Raw genomic sequence first — 22,344 nt, 5'->3', positions numbered from 1 at the left:
CACCACTAAACGGCTCCTCCGTTCATCCTCCCACGCCTCGCCCATCCCTCCTCAAACTCTTGACTGTGAAGAGATGCTGGATTTCCTTGAGTCCAAAATCAAGGGGATCCGGTCAGCTTCCTTCATCCTTCCAACCGCCACTCCCTCCCCATCTCCCCCCCCATACACCGACCCCTACCCATTCCTCCCTCCACATCTTCAAACCTGCCTCCCCCACCTCTCTCATCACCACCATATCCAGCATAAAACACACCACCTGCTTCCTTGACTCCTCCCATCTCCTTACCTCCCAGCTCCACCCCCTCGCCCCTCTACTCTCCAACAATCTCTCCGTATCATCTGGCACTGTTCCCAATCCCCTAAAAACAGCTATAAACACTCCCATCCTGAAAAAAACTTCCCTGGACCTATCTCTGCTTTCTAACTATCGCCCCATTTCCAACCTCCCTTCTCTTTCCAAGGTCTTTAAAAGAGTCGTTGCTTCCCAGCTTCATTCCTTCCTCTCCTTCCACTCCCTTCATGAGCCCCTCCAATCCGTTTTCCGAAACTGCTCTGGTCAAGGTCACAAACGACATCCGGTCCATCTGTGACCAGGGATTCCTCTACCTCGTCATCCTCTCTGATGCCTTCGATACCGCGGACAACTCCATCCTCCTCCACCACCTCTTTTCTCACCTCAACCTTCAAGTTTCTGTCCTTCAATGGCACAAGTCATACCTCACACCTTCTCCAATTTGTCTCCGCCAACGGTTTCCCTTCCAGCCCCCTCACAGTCTCATGTGGTGCTCCTCAGGGCTCTGTACTCAGTACCCTTCTCTTCAACCTCTACGTGCTCCCTCTTGATGACATCATCCGCAGACATGGGGTCAACTTTCACACGTACCCGAGTGATACCCAACTCTATCTCTTTGCCTCCAACCTCGATTCCAGGGCAACTATGTCCTGACGGATTGTCTGTTAGACATCAAGTCCTGGATGAGACCTAACTTTCTACAGCTGAATGTCAGCAAGACGGAGGCTATCTTCATTGGCTCGCGCCAGCGCCTCTGCACAGCCCACCTCACTAAGCCAGTCAGGAACCTGGGCGTCTTGTTCGACCTCAGCTGTCCTTTCTCCTCCATATCCATGCCATGGCCCGCTCTGCTTTCCTCCACCTCCGCAACATTGCCCAACTCCACTACTGCCCAACTCCACCGCTGCTTCACCTCTCAGGCTGCCAAAACCCTTATTCACGCATTCATTACCTCAAGGTTCAACTACAGAAAATCCCTCCTTGTCAGCCTCCCCAAACTCTTCCAGCCACAAGCTGCAGATCATCCAGAACTCTACAACTCATATCCTCTTCTGCACCAGGCTCCGTGACCCCATCAACCCCACCTTCATCCGGGTCCACTGGCTCCCCATCCCTCAGAGGACAGAATTCAAAATGCTCGTCCCCACTTTCAAGGGCCCCCACGGTCTTGCCCCCTCCTACCTCTCTGACCCTAAACCCCTATCAACCTGTCCGCTCCCTCTGTTCAGCAGGTTCCGGTCTGCTCCATGTCTTGCGCCTGACCATTGGCGTCCGGGCTTTCAGCCTCTCTGCCCCCATCCTTTGGAACTCCACCCCACAATCCCTTCTCCTTACTCCCTCACCTCCTTCAAGGCAATGACTCAAGACCCTCCTTTTCAACCATGCCTTCCGCCGCCTTCCTAACTCTCTATCCTCCCTCATCCCAACCCTGCCCCTTTCCACGCTCGGGTCCTGATCCCTGACTATTCAGCGACTTGGGACATCCTCCCAACGTGAAAGCTCATCTGGCAGACATCAGGGTCTGGATGAGTGCAAACATCCTGCAGCTGAATGTGGACAAGACGGAAGCCATACTTCTTTGCTCCCATCAACATCTTCACTCCTCCGAATCCAAACTCCTCAACCTCCCTGGGCTCATCCTCAAGATCACCGAACCAGTACGCAACCTATGGGTCCGGTTTGACCGCCAGCTGTGCTTCCTCATCCACATCCGGTTCCTGACCAGGACTGCCTTTTTTCCACATCACCCACCTTACCCCAAATGCAGCTAAAACCCTCATGCATGCGGTTGTCACCTCCCGCTTGGATTACTCAAATGCACTCCTCACCAGTCTCCCCAGCTCCAACATTCAAAAGATCCAGCTCATTCAGAACTCTACTACTCGCATACTGACCCGGACCAAACTTTGTACCCACATCTCATCAGTTCTGGCCAGGCTCCACTGGCTCCCCATCACCAAATGGATCGATTTCAAGATCCTCACACTTGTGTTCGAATCCCTTCACTCTCTGGCACCTACCTCTCCAACCTCCTCACTCCCCAATCCATAACCAATTGCCTCCTCTCGACTGGCACCGACCCCGTACTTGTCTCTCGCACCCTCCGCCCCACCATCTGGGGTCGCGCTTTCAGCCACTACGCCCTGCAACTCTGGAACACTCGCCCTCAATCCCTCTGCTTTGCCCCCTCTCTCCCCTTTTTCAAGTCCCACTTGAAGACCTTCCTCTTCGACTGTGCTTACGAGCATCTTCCCCCCTCCCCACACACTGGGCTCAGAGTCAGTCTCCACCACTGTTAAGCGTTCTAAGATGCTATCCTGGGTGGAGGTCGCTATATAAGTGCAAGTTATTGTTGTTGTTGAAAGGTGCTTTGAATGTAATTTTGTTGTCGTTTCTCAGTTTGAATCTAATTCTGTCTTTCTTATTACTGAACTTTCAGTAAAATCTCCATTTTTTTCTCCAACTACACTGCCCAAAAGTGCATTAAAACAAAATCTAGTTGTTCACTTGAACACATTGTTACTAACGATGTGATTTAGTTTAGACTATATCATGCCCCTCGTAACCTTGTGTCCATGCTCACAACTGCATGCTTATTATCACAACGCCAATTATCTACAATGTCCATTTCTATTGACTATTGTGACAGGATCTGTGTACTAAATTTTAAAGAAAAAATTTCAACCTCACATAGCAATTTGAAGTGTATTACAAGACCAGATCTGCAATATAGAAGATGTTGCCTTCATCGGATTTTAGGAACTTCTCTCAAAGCTCCCTAGGATGATGATGATAATTGTTGCTTTTGATATAGTGCCTTATCACGTCTTTGAGACATCTCGCAGCGCTTCACAGAATATACTGCAAAGTGAATTGACTGAATATTTTGTGGGTGAAAAATAGCTCTTTAATAGAAATATTTGTAGATTCCAGAATTCAGCCCACCATCATAATTCAGTAATATTCAAATCCCGTATCTGAAAACCCCACCAGCCTCAGGGATCTGCAGTGGGACCATCCTGTTCCTCGTATCCATTAAATACCCAGATTTGCAGGCCTTGCGTAAAACAGTTAGTTATGTGGAATTAGAGGAGGCACCAAAGGTAATAGAACTCGGTAGGGTATGTAAATTGTCAGTAACTGGCAAATTAAGTTTAATATTGATAAAAACAAAATACAAATAGGATCCAAGAATAGGAGGCAAGTACTCCATGAATGGGATTGAACATGCTAAGGGGGAAGCTGAAAGAGATCTAGGGGTATCAATTGACTTGTCACTGACTGTGTCAAAACAATGTGAGGCAGCATTACACAAGACAAGCACGATGCTGGGCTATATTGCTAAATCGGTTGAGTTTACACCACCAGATATCATTTGGCATACAGTTCTGGTCACCGCAACAAAAGGGGGCTAGGGCTATCCAGGCCCAAGAGGCAATGCAGAGGAGGTGTTAAGAGGAATGAGCTACGTGCAATGACCTGACAAACTGCAACTTTTCAGTCTTGAGAAAAGATGACTGAGAAAGAACCGCATGGAGGTGTGCAAAATTTTAAACGATTGAAAAAATCGCAGATCATTACTTTAGATATATCATGACAGTAGAACAAGAGGGCATAGGTTTAGTTGTAAGGGCTTAGGGTTGTAAAGGGCAACTTCAGGACAGATACCAGAAAGTTTTGTTTCAAGGGAAATCAACGACTTGTTGCAGTGATGGAGGGTTGAGGAGTTACAGAGGGATGAGACTGGATAGACTGAAGGGCCTTCTTTATTGGGATCAATCTTGTGATTGTGAAACACTGGTGAGTTGTGTTCCATGCTTTGGAGAAGCCGACAGTATTACACATATCCATGGATACAGTGTATCAAATATGGAATTTATTCTGTGTAGCGTGTAACTTATAAACAATGGAACATATTCAATTAACTGTATCACAATATTTTCTCACTAAACATGAAAGATAACATTATGATGATTTTCCCATTCCGTAAAAACCATTAGCTTTAATTTGTGCTTTATATGCACTTTCACAAAGTAGCGCAAATGTTACAGATTTACACCACAGTTTTCTTCAACAATTCATAAATTTAGCCTAACTTCAAAACAAAAGCTACTTCTAAATTCTGTGTTACAGCTGATAACATTTCATTTAACAGCTCACTCAACAGAATACCCAACATGCTAGTCTTTTTCGAGAGGTTAGACATCACACATCATAAAATCCATTCACATTTTCATAACCTCCCAAGGTTTGGTGCAACAAAACGAATGTGCCTTTATTATTACATCCTCTATCTGCGCTCCCTCAACTAGAACGTACTTGGTCTTTAGTAATGATCCAATGGACATCAAAGTGATGGTCAATTTAATTTAGGATGACATTTAACAGTGCCTCATTCAAAACAATGTGCTTTTACACTAATTACTGCGAGATCTTGCGATTTGCTTTTGTAGACAACTGCAGCAGCTGCAGCAAGGTCCCACAAAAACCCTCGAGGTGATTGGCCAATTAATCTGAACAACTGTTGTCTCGGACAATAGGATAAACTCCTTTCGTTCATCATATCATCCAAACAACGGAAAAGTGTAGCTCTCCTCACTCAGTGCACCAAAATGCTAAACCAGAACCTTCTCATCCAGAAGAGATAGTGATATCAGCTAAACCAAGCTGACACGTACTACAAAAACCTTGTGACAAATCTGCCACGTGTATAGGACTGGAAAGGATAGCAATCAGTACTGTGTTCCACAGAATTATTCTGGCAATCAACACTTGTACAGAGCTGGAAACACAAATAAAATTACTCCCTTTGAAGCAACAACAACAACAACAACAAGATTCCATTTATAGAGCGCCTTTCACGTCAGGAGGATGTCCCAAAGCGCTGCACAGTTGGGTCATGACCCGAGCAGGGGGGAAATGGTCAGGGTGAGGGGAGGGAAGGGAGGGAGAGAGGAGGGGGAAATGGTCAGGGTGAGGGGAGGGAAGGGAGGGAGCGAGGAGGAGGAAGAGAGTCGAGAGGGGAGCTGAAGGCACGGTCAAAGAGAAAGGTTTTGAGACCGGCCTTGAAGGAGGAAAGGGAGGAAGCAAGGCGAAGGCACTGGGGGATGGAGTTCCAGAGCCTGGGGGCTGAGAGGCTGAAGGCCCGACCACCGATGGTAGGGCGGTTGGGGCGGGGGACGTGGAGCAGACCGGAGCCAGAGGAACGGAGGGTACGGGCAGGTAGGTAGGGGGATAGTAGGTCGGAGAGGTAGGAGGGAACAAGGCCGTGAATGGCCTTGTAGGTGAGGATATTTGTATTAATTAAAAAAGTGCCAATACAGTACTTGAATTTTAAAAACCACATCAGACACTACAGAAACTGAAAACTAACCCATTCTAAAGTCAGTTGGGAGGCAGAAGGTTTTTATTAGCGAATCGCAACTCTGATCATCAATTTCCTCTTGAAAACCAGCTGAATGGGTCTATACAACAACAACAAAATTACATTTGCCTTTCACTTTGGGAGGACGTCCCAAGGCCCTGGACAGAGTTACGAACCTGTGCTAGGGGTCAGGGAGGGTGGAATGCGGGGCAAGAAGATCAAAAGCATGGTCGAAGAGGAGGGTCTTGAGATGGGATGTAAACCAACTCACACTGGGTACAGTTTAAAAATTTTGCGAAAAGAAGCAGTGCTATCAGCAGCAACAAATTATGCAAGACATTATGGCATTCAAATTCACTATCTCATTCTGTGGCAGTCAGCAAGCAGCAGGCACACTACCTAAGGTAAACTGGTGTCACCAATGGCCAAGGAGAATATAAACACGGATGTGAAAAGCCTCATTTCACTGATAAGTTAAAATCAGGTACTAGAGTACTGCCGGTAGCAGTAGAACTATACCCAGCATGAACCTGTACCTCAGAAAACAGCAAGGTCAAAAAACTCATAAGGGCGAAAAAAAGAATAAAGTAGAGAGGAAAATTTGAATAAAATCATCACTGAGTGAATATAGCTTCTGACCTTCAGATATATCAGTATTACAAGTTCTTCTTCAAAATGGCTCGCAATACCAAAAAACAATCAATGGCTTTTTTTTCTTTCAAACCCACTTTATCAGCAAAATTTCAATTAGCATTAGTAGAAATTGGGATTTGCCACCCTGGCTCAGGAAGAGTGACAAGATTTCAATGCTTTTTTAAAAAAAAATCACCCAACTGACTGGCCTCAGTTTGCACTGTTCACATCTGGACAGCTTATGCGATTTTTTTCTCAGAATCTATAATAAGAATAGTTTTGCACCAGTTGATAGCACAACCGCAGTTATATCGGAGCAAGAATCAAATTTTGCGAAGCAGCATGGTAGCTTCTCAACTTAAATGAGGAATTCAAAGATTTACTTCCTAACTTCTAGAGTGCGAGTGACTTGAATGGTAAACAGTGAATGGCAATTTACCAAAAGAAGGCATTTCACAAGAGTGTTATTTCACGAAAATAACATGGACCAACAATTACTTGCTGTTATTAGGCTGACGTGAACCTGTGGTTTATTTCACCAAAACTACTACTCACAACCAATGCATCCTATACAATCAATTTGTCATGTTCCAAATTGTATTTTGCTGGCATCACTTTTTTGCATTTCAGAAAAGTTTAGTGAGATAAATTAAGCTTGTTCAAAACTTATTTTGGTCTGCAGATGTAAAACACATGTTCTGCTCCCTTTTCAGCTGGAAAATAAATATCATTTACTCAATTACTGAGGCTCACAAAGTGCTTAACTGGCACTGGGCATGCTTTTGAATGCAAAAGCTGGAAATAACTAACTTGTGGCAGTTGTCTCAAGTTACATCATGCAATTGATTTAACCATTAAACATGGATATTGAGGTTCATAAACATTTTAACTTCAGCTTAGGATGGCTCAGGGAGTGACCCAGTTGAAACTGGTGAGTCATAATCAGGTTGAGAAGAAGCTAGCTGGTGTTGTCTTAGACTTTATGCACAGATCCTGATGTGAACTAAGAAGTTCATCACTAAATTTCTATTGATTAAATGCTTTGTTTACAGATAAGTCTTGTGATGCCCTTCAGAAACTGTGCAATACCTCGGGCTGATAGCACTGGACAAGCAAACACTCATATTTATTTTTTTCCATAATGCATCAACAGAACTATTTGGTTTGTCAACCTTCCCCAATTTCACTCAAAAAGGTTACATGGGCCAGTGATACAAAAAACCCAATGTTGACTTCTACAAGCAGGTTGAGAGTTTGAGAGACACGAAGAGGAAACCTTTTGATAGACACATTTACAAATCCAAAATCTAATTGTACTTCTGGCCGATTCATATTTTAAGTGTACACAGCATGAAAATTTTATATGCTTACCGCATGACTTTATTGAAACCTTCAGAGGAAGAAACAAAAGTTTGCATTCTTCCATAGTACTTATCATGTCATAATAGCAATCCTTACATTTGATATATAGTAAACTCCTGATAACATAACTTGTCTTATCTTGTCAATATCACTTTTAGTGGGGGGTGCGGGGGGGTGTCAGCCGGGTAACTAACACATGTGGATACCCATCAAGATTATCCAAACCAAGCTGAGATTTCCATGCATCCCACCTACACATGGAAATTCCATGATAAACCGTTGGAATGGAATGCGCAATCTCTCCCTGGAGGGCACATCCTGCTCACCTAATTCCAGAAAGTATTAGGCGCAGGTTGGTAAGAGCCAAGGCTTGGAGATTCCAGGGTGTGTGTTGGGGTACTGCTGAAGTCTAACCAATGAAAACTACATTGCTTGCCATTGATAGCATTGCTATGGGAATTTATGCACAAATGTCATCTATCAGTAATGCAAAGGTTTGATTCAGTTAGAGGATTCAATGATTTGAAAAGGTAAGCACATTTGTAAAGCTAACTCCTGGTCACCCAATTGTCAAACAAGAGATTACATATTTACTCTGGTACACAAACTATCAATTATTAACCATTCAAGGCCATATTATTTGTGCACACTAATAAGTATTGTGAGGAGATCAAAACGTTGAGCAGTGATCATATAAGATGACCAACTTCACCTAACAGTTGATACTGAATAATACTGTATTCACTCAAATTTAAAGTGAGTTTCTCCTCCACCCATTTAAAATGTACTTCCAAAATAAGAGTGCACCTTAGAATCAATGGCACCATAGAATTTCAGTGAGTGCCATTTTGACCCCAGAACATCTAAAATTTGCCTGTACCTTACATTCATGTAAATACAGTAACTATCAATCCAACAGCATCGGTACTGCCTCCCACTTCATTCCCAAATCTACATACAAAAGTTCACTTTGATGAGTACATCTCACATACCATTATGAGCACCCTCTTAATCAGGAGATGAATATTATGATGCAATTACTGTACCACATTGATTTGAGGACACACTGAATATTTTTACTGGCTTTGAAGATGGCATCGGTAATCTATACTAAATACAATCACAGCTTTAATTCCAGTAGGATTGCAAGAATTCTGGACTCTAATGTTGCAAATATACATATACACATCGTCATTCACCAATTAATGAATTTTTACAAATTCAATTCAATAATTATAAATAGAACATAAATAAAATATAAATAATCCTTGCATTTGATACAGCATCTCATCAAGTCGTCGAGATGTCACAAAGGGCTTCACAGGAATTACAGTAATATTACAGTAAACCAAGTTAAGAGTCTCCCAAACAAGCAATTTAAGAGGACATTTCTTTTCTATTGCTGATCAGATGGGGGGGAGGGGGGATAAAGGAGAGAAAAAGGAAATATGTTTTCTTTAATTGAGAAATGTGGTAAAATGCACAGGCTAATATTGAGGACCGTAAAGGTGTCTGACACATGAACAAAAACCCAACTACAACCACAATTTGCATTTACATGATGCCCTTCATGCGGGACAGCGTCCAGGAGCACTTGAATATTCACCATGCTCGAGCATTCACACTACACAAAATTTTATACATGTAGGCCATCGATGCATGAAAAATTCCCTTTGTCTGGAAGTATGTACTCCTCCTCTTCCCACCCACCCCCATCCCCCACCATGGGATATATTTACAGAAAAGTATTAGGCAAAATCGGGCAAGACTCGAGACTTGGGGATCCCAGAGTACGTGTTGAGGTACTGCTGGAGTTTTACCAGCTAAAATTGCACAACTTGCCATTGAGAGTACTGTCTGGCAAACTTCCCAGACTGCCTTACCTGATGAAGCTTTGGCTTGCGGGATTAGTGGCAGCCAATTGGAAAGAATTCTTGCCTTGGAGTACTGCAGACCCAACTGCAAAGACCACAAGTGGATCAACTGTATTCCAAATTTCGTTAACAGGCATGTGACCTTGGAGCTAGCTCCAGTAAATACATGATACGGAGGAGGGAAGAGGAAGATGCTTTTGCATGATTTAAAAAAGTGTCCAAGTTGAGATTATAAAAAGAGCACCAGTTACACAATTTATGCTTTGACAGTGTTCTGTAAACCATCACTTTGATTCGTACCTTCCAGCTTGCTTTCACTATCGATTCTGTTTCTGGTTTCTCAATTTACAATCCTTCAAAAAATATTCTTAGTTTTGCAGTTTTTTCTCAGAGCCAAATGTCTCATTTGATCACGCTCTTGCCCTACTTTTTATAAGCAGTAAGTTGGTCAGCATTTAGTCACGAGTTATTTTGCCTTAATGCTCACAGATCCTGCCACTAACAGAATTCAATTACACAATTGATATATTTGCGTGGGACAGAATGAGCCAGCTGTACCATTTATTTTTCATACATTGTTTTCGTAAACAAGCAAATGGTTTGTAAAAAAAACATATTTCATCATATAACCTTAGAACTCAAGATTTCAGTGTAAAGTGGTTCATGGTTTTGGGGTCCATTCACTGCTGCTAACCATAGCTCCTTTAGCTTGAGAGAGGTGGGGGCTGGAGAAAAGAACAGGAATTTGGGCCAGCAACTCCATCATCAGTGCTATGGATAATAATAATAGTCCTTGCATTTGATATAGCACCTTATCAAGTGTTCGAGATGTCTCAAAGGCCTCACAGAATATACTGTAAAGCGAATTGACAGTATATGTTTTGCAGCAAATTGTCCCACAAAGTCGTGGATTGAGCGACCAATTTTTTATTTTTTTTGGAAGGAATTATTACCCCCAGAAAAGCGATTCCCCCAATTGACAATCAGGTCCCTACTTACTGCTAGGTAAACAAGGTGTGTGGGGTAAGGAAACTTGCCCAATGTTACTCCCTATTGGGAAACGTACTGAAAGTGGTAGAGAGTTAGTCGTTTTCTACCCATTAAAATGCAGCCCTGGCAACTGACCACTCAGTCTTGTTGCTTTACACTGGTAGCTTGCCAAATGCGGATACCAGACTCTTTAATGGGTAGATAACTTGACTAATTTGGTTTGTCCCACAGACTTGCTCCACACTATCTCTGCAACCTATTAAAATTTCACTAATTTGTCTGTCCCTCTGCTCTGCTGGCACTGGTCTGCTCCATTACCGGCAGTCGGGCCTTCCGCTTCTCTGGAACTCCATGCCGGAGCCCCTCCGCCACGCCCCCTCCCTTGCCTCATTCAAAGCCGGTCTCAAGACCTTACTTGTCAACCACATTTTCAGTCATCTTTCCTTCTCCACCCCGTGCCCTTCACCCCTCTCTGATCCCAACCCATATCTTGGATGCAAACCCCTCATTGTCCAGCATCTTGGGACATTCTCACGACGTGAAAGGCATTACTTAAATCACAGCTCAACAAGTCAGTACCATAGGGAGAGAAATGGATCATACTCATTGTAAAAGTACAAAACTCCAAACATTCCATGACAAGCTACAGGAGAGAAAAAAAGCAACCTTCAGAAAAATTATGAAAATATACAATGGTTTGCTTTAAAAAATGTACAATTAGCCATTCATAGCAGACATTTAAGTTAATGTCATTTAATTTAAACTGTTGATTGATTATTTGACATTAAAGGCTAATCGTGCTCATGAATTTTTTAAGCACAAGACACTTCAAGATGCCATTGGGAGAACACTGGGCGATAAACACATTAGACTGCAAATGGGCAGCAATGGTTCAGTAACATGCTGAAACAACCCAATTATTGTCTGTAATCAGATACTACAAACTACAGTCAACTTTCACTGAATAGTCTTCCAATTATTGATTCAAATCTTTCCAGATAATCCTATCATTAGATGTACTTTCAGATAACATTTTTGCTGCAACAAAATCTAGCACAAACCCACAGGTATCATCATTGTTTACTGCACTCCAAAATCAATGCCTGACCAAAATATCACTCATATGCATTCATTCCTCCATTTGTAGGTTATTCCCCCCCGAAGGATAAAAAGATTTAACTGTGCAGTGAGCTACTTAAATGCAATCCAACATTATCCAGCATGTAAATGACAATTAGGGCTTGAATACGGTGTGTACTAATTTCCAGTACTGCAGCAAACAAGCAAATGGAGTAAAAGTATAAGGGAGGATATTTGGCCATCAAGCACGTCAGCTTAGCTCAGTTAGTAACGCTCGAACTCCAGTACATTATTGGGGAAATGGGGGCATTACTGGAGATGCCATTCTTCAGATGAGATCCCTCTTAAACTACTGTTCTAATAACCTCTCTTCCATAGTGCATACATGTTTACCGAGACTGCTCTCTGTCCACGGCTCCTATTCTGACAGAGCACACCAGACTTCAAACAGCCCCAACCGCGATCTAACTATTTTTGTATGAATTAATCAGTAATTGACTAAACATTGCAAACCTATATGTAAATTTGGAACCTAAAATGCAAATTAAGACAAGAAAGATGAATGGATTCTCCTAATAATCTTGGCATGCTACAAAAACGCCAAGACAATTTATGACTACAAAATATCTGAAGTGCTTTGTCTGTTGACTGACTTGTCGTGGTGAAGAGCAACTTAGGACTGTCTAAAGGCAGGTAGGACTTTGGTTCAACATCTCATCTGAAGGACAGCAACTCCAACAATGCAGCACACCACCAGCACTGCACTGAATTGTTGGCACGGGCTACACAAATTCCACATCTTTCTGTAAAGCTTGAACCCACAATCTGACTCAGAGGCGAGATTCCCACCAACTGAGCCTGGCTGATGCATACTATTGCATATTGTCCAATTCCCTAATGCAAAAGATCTTGGTAAAGATTGCAGTGGGATTGTTGCAATAGTGCCACCACTCTGGCCAAGGGAGAAAGTAGTAGCCAGCATCCCACTTCTCCTTACTTTCTTGAAAGGCTGTATAGAAATATAAAGGTCAATGCACTGTATTCCACCCACTCATCATCTTATTGATCAAAACAAGGAGACGAAGTTAGTCATCGCAGTTGAACTCGTATGTTCAACTACAAAATTTTAGTGCATCCGTGAAGCGCTCTGGGACACTACCCTGCGTGAGGGGCGCTATATAAATGCAAGTTGTTGTTGAAGCACTTTGAGACTGTCACCCGATGAGAAAGACGTTATATCAAATGTAAGATTATTATTATTCAGCAGGAAATCTGAAGGAATTTCATTCCTCCTAAATTCTGCTTTCTATTCTTCCATAACTAGCTTTGAAATGGGTTTCTTACATTAGCAGATACTGTGAGTTGCTAGTTTGGCAATGTGAACAATATCCATAATATGAACTATGTTTTTGTTCAACTCCGAAAACAACAGAGGACAATCAAACCAGCAAATTACATCAGGTAATACACTGCACTACCAGCAGCGAAATATCTGGGTACTTGAAACAAACAAATCCAAGTAGAAATTCTTTTCATTTACACAAACACAAGTCAATATTTTCAACTTACATGAGAGCAGCTATTATCTGCTTTGGAATGATCATTAACAGTGTTCTGTCAACAGATATCAAGGAGCCAGATGCACTGACGGAAATACAAGGAAACTTTTTTTTGAAAAAATCAATGTAATTTTCAAGAAAAAGGTTTCCTCTGTACATAAGATTTCCTAAAACTTGGTATTGAACAGTAGTTTTTTGTTCCTCCCATGTGATAATGCTTGCATTGCAGTGTGAACCTCTGGTCTGTTTGTCCAATTCCATCAATAATATCTAAGGATCAGGGTCTCTTCACAAATCAATTTTTTCCCACAAGGCATTACAGGAAGTGCTTATTCAGCACACAAAATACCAGCAGTTAACAGAATATATTGAGGAAAAGGTTATATCTTTAATAATTATTTTATATTGCTCTTTCAATATACCAAAGCTGAAATAAAGTACTTTTATACAGCCTACAGACACTATTTGTGGCAAACGACGCCTGCATATGCGCAGTTGGCTTGATCCCATTGCCTAAGCAACAATAATAATCCTTGCAGTTGATGTAGCACCTCATTACATCTTCGAGACCTCTCAAAGTGCTTCACAGAATATATTGTAAAGTGAATTGACTGTATATTTTGTGGGCGAAACGTGGCAGCCAATTGCGCACAACAATATCCCACAAACAAGTCGTGGATTGAAGTGACCAATTTTTTTTAAAAAAGGAATTATTACCCTTGGAAAAACGATCTGCTAATCGACTAACAACCCTATATTCCTATATCCTGCTCGGCAAACAGAGGCAACTTGACCAAATTTCGTCCTGCCGGGAATTGAACCAAGTGTCTCTTGCTTGCAAGGCGAGTATTCTCACCACTGAGCTACAGGATTCTCACTACTAATAATAATCCTTGCATTTGATATAGTCCTACATCTTCTAGACATCTCAAAGCACTTCACAGAATATACTGTAAAGTGAATTGTCAGATTGTTTTGTGGGTGAAATGCAGCAGCCAATCATGTCCGACAAACAATGTAAAGACAGGAACAAACACAGAAGTCGCTGGGAACACTCAGCAGGTCAGGCAACATCTATGGAGAAAGGAAAGTGAGTCAATGTTTTGGGTCCACGTCCTCTCGCTGACTCACTTTCCTTTCTCCGTAGATGCTGCCTGATCTGCTGAGTGTTCCCAGCAACTTCCGCTTTTGTTTCAGGTTTCCAGCATCTGCAATATAATAATAATAATAATAATAATCCTTGCATTTGATATAGCGCTTTTCACGTCGGGAGGACGTCCCAAAGCGCTTCACAGAACACACTGTAAAGTGAATTGACTGTATATTTGTGGGCGAACGCGGCAGCCAATTGCGCACAGCAATGTCCCACAAACAGTCATGGATTGAAAATGACCAATTTTATTATTGTTTTTGGTTTTGGAGGGATTATTATTAGGCGTGTGGAGTAAGGAAACTTGCCCAAGGTTTCGCCCTGCCTGGAATTGAACTCAGGTCTCTAGCTTGCAAAGCGAGTGCTCAACCACTGAGCTACAGGACTCCACAGTCCTTTGCATAATGTAAAGACAGGAGTTGTTTTGGGACAGCTAGTTGCCAAATAATGGCAGTAGAATTACTGAATGTCAAGAGGAAAGGTGCCCGATCACTCAAAATACCTTGAATGCCCGAGGTTCCTATATGCAGAGGCAGTTGATGATCCTAGTCAGTCAGGTCAGAACAGAGAACTGGCCACGACTACAAAGTTACTTCCAGAAATAGTAGCAGGATCCCCCAAACACCAACTGAGGCCAAGCTCCCAATACCCACTAGTGTAAAACCAGATAAGTTGGTAATCAATTTAAGGTTGTCATAACAAAAATGGCACCAATGCTAGCTTGGAACTGGCAAAGTTACATTTGTTATTTTATCGCATGCAACCTCACAAATAAGTTCACAACCACAATTATACTGTACTGGGCTTTAATAAAAGGCAGAAATGTCACTATTATTCAGCAGAATAACATCAAATGGCTACTATCACAATCAAGAATATTTTGAAAACGCCATGCACTTTCTGCTCAATGATTTCTCATTCATTTTGACACGGTATCATTGGATGCAACAACCATTTCTCGTTTGCTTGTCACAATGTACTTTAACGAACATGCCCCTTTAAATCACCAGTCATCTGGAAACAAAAGACTGAAGGCTGCAATTTAAAATAATCTCTCCAAAGCAGTTAGTGGCCACTATCACGCAAGTGAATCATCTTGGCAAAGCTGCTCTCTATAAAGAATCAGGCCAAGCTCGTTGTGTTTTTTATTTTGGTTTGGACAAAATTGAGTCTGAAATTTTGACCAGATCAGCATGTTGAGGAGCACAGTGGTTTTTTTAGAGCGACACGTGCAGGATAAATTACACAAATTTCCCAGGTTATTGGGATCCAATCATTGCCAGTGTGTGTTATATCATCAGAAGCCATAATATAAAAAATAATGAAGATGTATAAAATATTGCCTGCGTTTTTAAAAAAATACTGCCCAAAAGTAACTTGTAAAACAATGAAATGTGTATGCTTTTACAATATTCTGGTCAATATGATTTCTATGAAAGCTATTTTTAGTCAAGTGCAAATATTAATTTACTTGAGACAACTATAAATCATTCTTAGTGCAAGAAAAACGTAAAGGTTTATCACCACTAGGAATGACCAGATTCGTTCCTTTGTGGTCTTCTACAAATTTTGTTTATGGTTGTTCTTTTTCTCAAAATGCTTTGCTAAGAGGATAGTTCTTCCTCAAACTTTCCAACTCAGGGGTTCTCACGGTTCCACTCCTTCCCATAGTGTTTGTGCACCATATAAATGACCGTTCCCACCATAGCATGATAACCACAACTTTCAAAATTCATGATCTTAATTTCTCTTGCAGCTCAATGGCTGAATCCAACCTCAATATACACATTAGATGTTGAGGCAGGAAAATAATGTTTTTATTAAAATTCTTCAAAGTCATTCTTCACACCTTTCAATTCTTCGCCATGGCTGCCATCTAATTTGGATATCTCCACTCAAAATTGCACAATTCTTACTCCTTGGACTAACTTTCTCCTACAACGTTATTATGGCTTTTAAAGCCAACAATTGACTTCACCCAACATTTTTCTCACGGTTCTCAACTTTCCCTCGTCGTTCAACTGTGCGCGTCTCAAAGCAGTTACCCACTAACCCATTCAGAAAACTAAGGTCCCATTATTCAAACCACAATCTGTGAACCATGTGTTACACATTTAACTGGATCTTTAAATTTGAAGACCTTACTTAATTTAGTCTCAAGATTCCTTTTTTTAAAAAAATCAAAGCTTATCTATAACATCATTGTAAAAGTTATTGTTTCAACTAACTTCACTTACAAAATAGTCACTACACATTAAATCATATGAAACGCTTTGAGGCATCCTCCTGACGAATAAAAAATAAGAATCCTTGCATTTGATATAGAGCTTTATCACATACCTCGTTGAGATGTTTCCAAGCGCTTTACGGAATATTGTAAAATGCTGTCCATCACCCTTATGTGTACACCCACAATATGTGGAGTCCTGTAGCTCAGTGGTTAGAGCACTCGCTTTGCAAGCGAGAGACCCGAGTTCAATTCCAGGCAGAGGGCGAAACCTTGGGCAAGTTTCCTTACTCCACACAGAGCCTAATAATAATCCCTCCAAAACAAAAAAAATTGGCCATTTTCAATCTACGACTGTTTGTGCGGAATTGGCTGCCGCGTTCGCCCACAAATATACAGTCAATTCACTTTACAGTATATTCTGTGAAGCGCTTTGAGACGTCTAGAAGACGTGAAAAGTGCTATATCAAATGCAAGCATTATTATTATTATGGCTCGCTCTCCTTCGCAAAGTGTACTGGGTGGCCTCTGTGTTCAATCCTCACTAATGAATGCAAGTCCCTATAACTAGGTGTAACTTGACTAATGAGTTCTTCCGCAACAACAGGTACTACCAATTGTTATTTAAATTAAAGCAAATTGGGAAGCTTCAGTCAATCAAGAGGTTTATTTTACACCTCTGTGACCTCAGCTGAACCTGTTTATGTATTCCCTCCTTTGATTTATACAGAAAGCTCGAGTTAAGCACGGTTAAGTTAGCTCAACAGAATTTTACTGTAGCTTCAATTAAATCTGCATTAAATATTAAACCACACGATAAATATCAACAAACACAACTATGAGATAACAAACATTAATCACATTTAAACTACACATGTTAGCAGCCACTTGTAATGAAGTTAATGTAAAGTGCACAAAGAACCAACCTCTGACTACTACTCATCAATAATCAGAGCACGTACCTTGGTGGTCATCAGGTAGAAAAATAGCAACCACAAGCACGTGATGCTCGTTCTTTTATGGGCATTGAGCCCCTCCCCAAATTAGGGTAATTGTATATTAATTAATATTAATTAGGGCAATTGTATAGAACCAATTACTTCATGTTACTTCAATCGCTTCAATTACTTCAAATTGTTGTTATCAACGCTAGAGTCAGACTTGATGGCACCATAAGTATCAAAAACGTTAAATGCACAAAAAAATTTAATTATTTAAAGTGCTAAATTTAAACAACAGACAGGCAAAGAAAACAAAACGGGGGACCGTGACAGTGGGCGAAACACAGGAGCCAAGTGCGCACAGCAGTGTCCCACAAATAGTCATGGATTGAGTGACCATTTTTTTTGAAGGGATTATTACCTAATCAACTGGGTTCCTACTTACAGATAGATAAATGAAGACATGTGGAATAAGGAAACCTACCTAAAGTTTCACCCAGCTCGGGAAACAAACCTGTGTCCTCGTGCTTACGAGGCAAACACGCTAATCACTACGCTACGAGACTCCACGAAAGGCACAGAATGCATCAAATGCAAGGATTAATATTGTAACTTAAATCCGCTCAGTCAGTAAATTGTCAATGCAATTTCAGAAGTGATGATGCTGAAGCAAATACATTTTAATCAATTTACCCTTTATTAAACAATCATACATAGAAATTCTAGTATCTACACCCTTTGCTGAAGTTTCAGTAAAATGTTGGTTGAGCCATAAACTTTATTTACTGTAAGCATAAGCAACAATAATAGTGCATCACCTTAGATTAAATTTCTGGCTTTTTGTGTGCAGTACAAACATAGGAGAAAGATTGATTATGAAGAATAGTACACCTTTTTGAATATACTGCATAAAGTTATAACCATTAACGTTTCATCAACCACTAAAAATAAAATGTCATCATTAGCGCAATTAACCAGGTTCTTGAAAGCTTCATCACAGGCATGTGCGGCATAAATTTCACAGACTTCCCAGGTTTTACATGGTTAAGTTTCAGATTCGAGCAATGAATATCATAACGAGATCAAGCAAACTGCTGGATATAGGGAATTTTGGGCCTTTCCACTGTTCTTCATATGTAAAAATTACGTACACCAGAACCAAAAAACCTACAATAGAAATGGACCCCCGACACTAGGAATTAGGTTTGCGTGTTTTCTTCAACTATTTTTAAGTTAAGTAATTTTTGCTCTTAATTTACTCTTTATCCTCTTTCCCTGCTCCCCTTTGATCAAAAGTCTCCAGCCACTTGTTGTAAACAGAAGTGGCACAAACTGCAAACTTGCGAATTGTGTTTCCTTTCCCATATCACACATTCCAAAATTTAGGATTTCATAAGTTGCTCAGTCACGAACCAACGCTCAGTCAAAAAGGAAGGGTAGCTGCATTTGAAAGACATTAAGAATGGACATGTGGATATGGTACTTAAGAGCATCTGGTGACAAAGGAATCAAACATATACCTAAGAAAGTTACCATTTGATCCATATGATACTTTTCATTCTGTCACTACAAAAAGTAATGTTTCTTCCTTCTCATCCCCCCAATTTTATTTCCTACTTAAACATACTACCCATGGATAGTCGACGTTTGCCAAGAAACCCAATTTAATGCAGCTATTCTGAACTTCCGTACTTCAGTAAATCACAAAAACAAAAGTACTTTTTTCCCTGCTTTTTTAATAGATAGTTGTGAAGAAGGAGCCCCATCTTCATCAGAATCATTTGATATAATAAAGGACAACAATGAACCAATCACTACCATTAAGTAAACTGGATCACATATTGAGGACGTGCGCAAGCAGCAGCTTATCTCCTCTGTCATTTGTTCACAATGACAGCTGACAACCCTACACAAATCCGTATGGACTTACTGATCAAATAGATCCTCTTTAACAATTCTACACAGCGGCACAATCGAAAATTCCTGCTACTTCTTTCCATTGCTCAAATAATGGCTGTCTTTTTACTAATACCTTCTAGTCGCATGCCTCCAAGCTACATCAATACCGCTTAATACTTAGTCTATTGAGAGTGTTCTAATTAATATATAGGAAACTATGCATGGAAGAACATTTTGTAAACTTTTGACATAATACCTGGCATTTATATTGATTCAAATTTCACGTAATAGTTAACTTTCTAAGTAAAAGAACAAATTACTAAAATGTACCCATGTTTCTATTATATAAAATATGAACTAAGAACTTCAATATTTAAGATTATAATACTAAAGTAAAAAAAGACACATACCTTGGTTTTACTCCAAAAACACCCCTAGGGCATTTCGGTTGTAAAACAATTGATAATCTTCAGACATTATCCTTTTCACTCTGCCAAAAGAGCAAATAAACACTATTTAAAACGCAACAGTATACAAACCCCATTCTATTCCTTAGACTATATTTTTCAATACATGAATCAGTCATTACAATACATATTTTACAACTCAAAAATTCTTTATTAAGTTATGATATGGAATTCATTAAATCAAAGAGTTGGAAAGTATTTTATGGAGCTACTAGGTTGCTCACAATGCAACCCTGCTGTATTTTTACCTCTTGGACTAAGTTTGAATCAACCCAAAACTAGGCACGAGAATCAGCTCTCTCTGCCAAGTATATTGGGCATTCATCCAAACAGACATGATTTCATAGCACAAAATTGCTAGAATTCAAAAGTTAAGGGGATTTAAAGGCCACATGGATGACTGATATACTGTACAAAATAAAAATATCACTCTAGTGCAGGAAGAAGTGCCCTTCAGAGCCTGAAGTGAAGGCACAATGTTGAATTAGAGTAGTACATCAAAGTATGCCCAACCAGGGATATTCAGTACAAATAAAGCACAAAAAACTATTCATGAAGTCAGTGACAGAACCAAATGTACACAAACATTTAAGATAAGCATTGTATGAACACACTCGCACTGCAAGATACCAACAAAAATACCGATCTGCGCAGATATGAATGCATGTGCACAGGTATTAGAGACGTTCCAAGTCCCAGTCCAGATATGTGATGTTAGCATTTTTGTGCACAGCAACATGAATGTTTTTGCTGGTAACAAAGTCTATTGCAATATACAATTTAAGTTTAGAGATAAAAATCAGATAGAGAAAATGTTAGAAAGATGGGAGACACAGACAAATCTAAGAAAAAGTGGCAAAGAGGAAAGGCCTGACGCCATATGTACTACAATGACGGTATAATTCTTGATGTAAATTATACCGTCACTGCAGCCAATTTGCTTTTTGGGTGATGTCCAACTCTCCATATTGTCTTCTTACCCACAAAGGGGCTAGTTCCAATTAGTGGAGATAATCAGCTCTTTAACCTTTTCAGATATTGTACATTTCCAACATTTTCTGCTTTTTATTTCAATTACAATGTCAATTTGACACTTCTGGCAGATCACAGGCACTCTAAATTCAAACCCATAATTACACCTTGGCTAATATGCAATACCCAAATATCAGCAGCATCACAAAACGGACTACATAAATAATCCATTATAAAAAGTGTTTTCATTCCTTCAGTTTTACAAATTTGAAATATTACTCTGGAAGCAATTTGGTTAAAATTCTGAGAGCTTTCATAATATGGAAGAGAAACCCTATCCTATTTTTGTTGGGGAGACTAAGAGGAGGAGAAAACAAAAAGCACTCCCTTAGCACCTTCTCATTGAAACATTTTGCAGTCTAGGCTTTACGATTGAAATCACACACCTTAACTCACAGAGGTAAAGAAATCCATGCCCATGACTGAATTGTAGCTCGAAAACATCTAAAACTTATTGCTTAATTATCTGGAATACTTGACATGGTTTTTAATTCACGAATGCATTCCCCTGTGCGTTAACCTGATATAAGTGCCTCCAGTTGAAATTCAGAGGTTGTATTTTAAGAACAGGCTCATTTGATATTTGGTTAATGAAGTGCTAGGCTGAAATATTGAATTTTTTAAAAAATTACTGCACAAAAAGTAGTGCTTCAAGAAGTTACCCGTGTGAAGGGGTGTGTGTAAAGCAAGTTGTTACATCTCGAGCTGGTTTATATCTCCCTCAGTTCAAATTCTACCCTCAATCAGTTTCCATACTCTGCAAAGCATTGATTCAGCTTTCAACTGAGCTCTTAAAACTCTTGAATTTATAATCTTTTCACACTTAAGAAATTGCTTGCACAGTTGTCAACTGTAAATGTAGAATCCCACCTCTAAAATGCAATCAAAACTGCAAATTACTTGAAAACTAGGTTAACAGAATAGATTTAAGATGAGACCGATGTGCCAACCGTGCGCGTGGATTAGAGTCAGAATAAAATGGGAGCTAGGCAACTGATGAACAGCGTTTTTTAAGGATGGAATGAATGTTCATACAAGATGGCTTTTTCTGGACTACCTCACTATTTACTCATTAATGACTTTATATTCCAAAGGTTATCAAACAATATTTCAGATGATCTATCCTTCCTTACATTTCCACTATTCAATACTGCCCAACTGTCTTGTGGAGAAAACGTTTCCTCATTTATGGTCAATAAAAACAGCCCAAATAGCAAGATGGCCAAATATCCAAAACTAAAGCCTTCCTAAATAAATTCTCATCAATTATATGTAGCAAGTGATGCACCTTAAACATAACACTCAAACAAAGTTTTCCATCAAAGATTTTAAATGCATCTTTCCTGTTAATGTTGGACTATCCTATATGAAGCGCAAGTCCAAAGACAATTTTTTGCATGCTGCATGAAATCACTTGGACATGGATTTAAATCCATTTTAAAGTGCTGAAAATTGATCAAAACAACACTCATT

General features: G+C 40.3%; 1 protein-coding gene across 6 annotated transcripts in view; it reads right to left on the bottom strand.

The window, feature by feature from the left end:
* The window catches only part of ncoa2 (nuclear receptor coactivator 2), a 154,507-nt gene that overhangs the window by 84,927 nt on the left and 47,236 nt on the right, over positions 1 to 22,344 (bottom strand). For all 6 annotated transcript variants that reach the window (XM_007886931.2, XM_042332452.1, XM_042332453.1 and 3 more), the window contains one exon: positions 19,783 to 19,862. The gene's annotated coding sequence lies outside the window, so the exon portion shown is untranslated. The remainder of the gene's footprint in view (positions 1 to 19,782; positions 19,863 to 22,344) is intronic.

This window comes from Callorhinchus milii, unplaced genomic scaffold, assembly GCF_018977255.1.
Source record: "Callorhinchus milii isolate IMCB2004 unplaced genomic scaffold, IMCB_Cmil_1.0 Scaffold2, whole genome shotgun sequence".
Lineage (NCBI taxonomy): Eukaryota > Metazoa > Chordata > Chondrichthyes > Chimaeriformes > Callorhinchidae > Callorhinchus > Callorhinchus milii.
The sequence above is the reverse complement of the archived record's forward strand: the minus strand, read 5'-3'. Positions and strand labels throughout refer to the sequence as shown.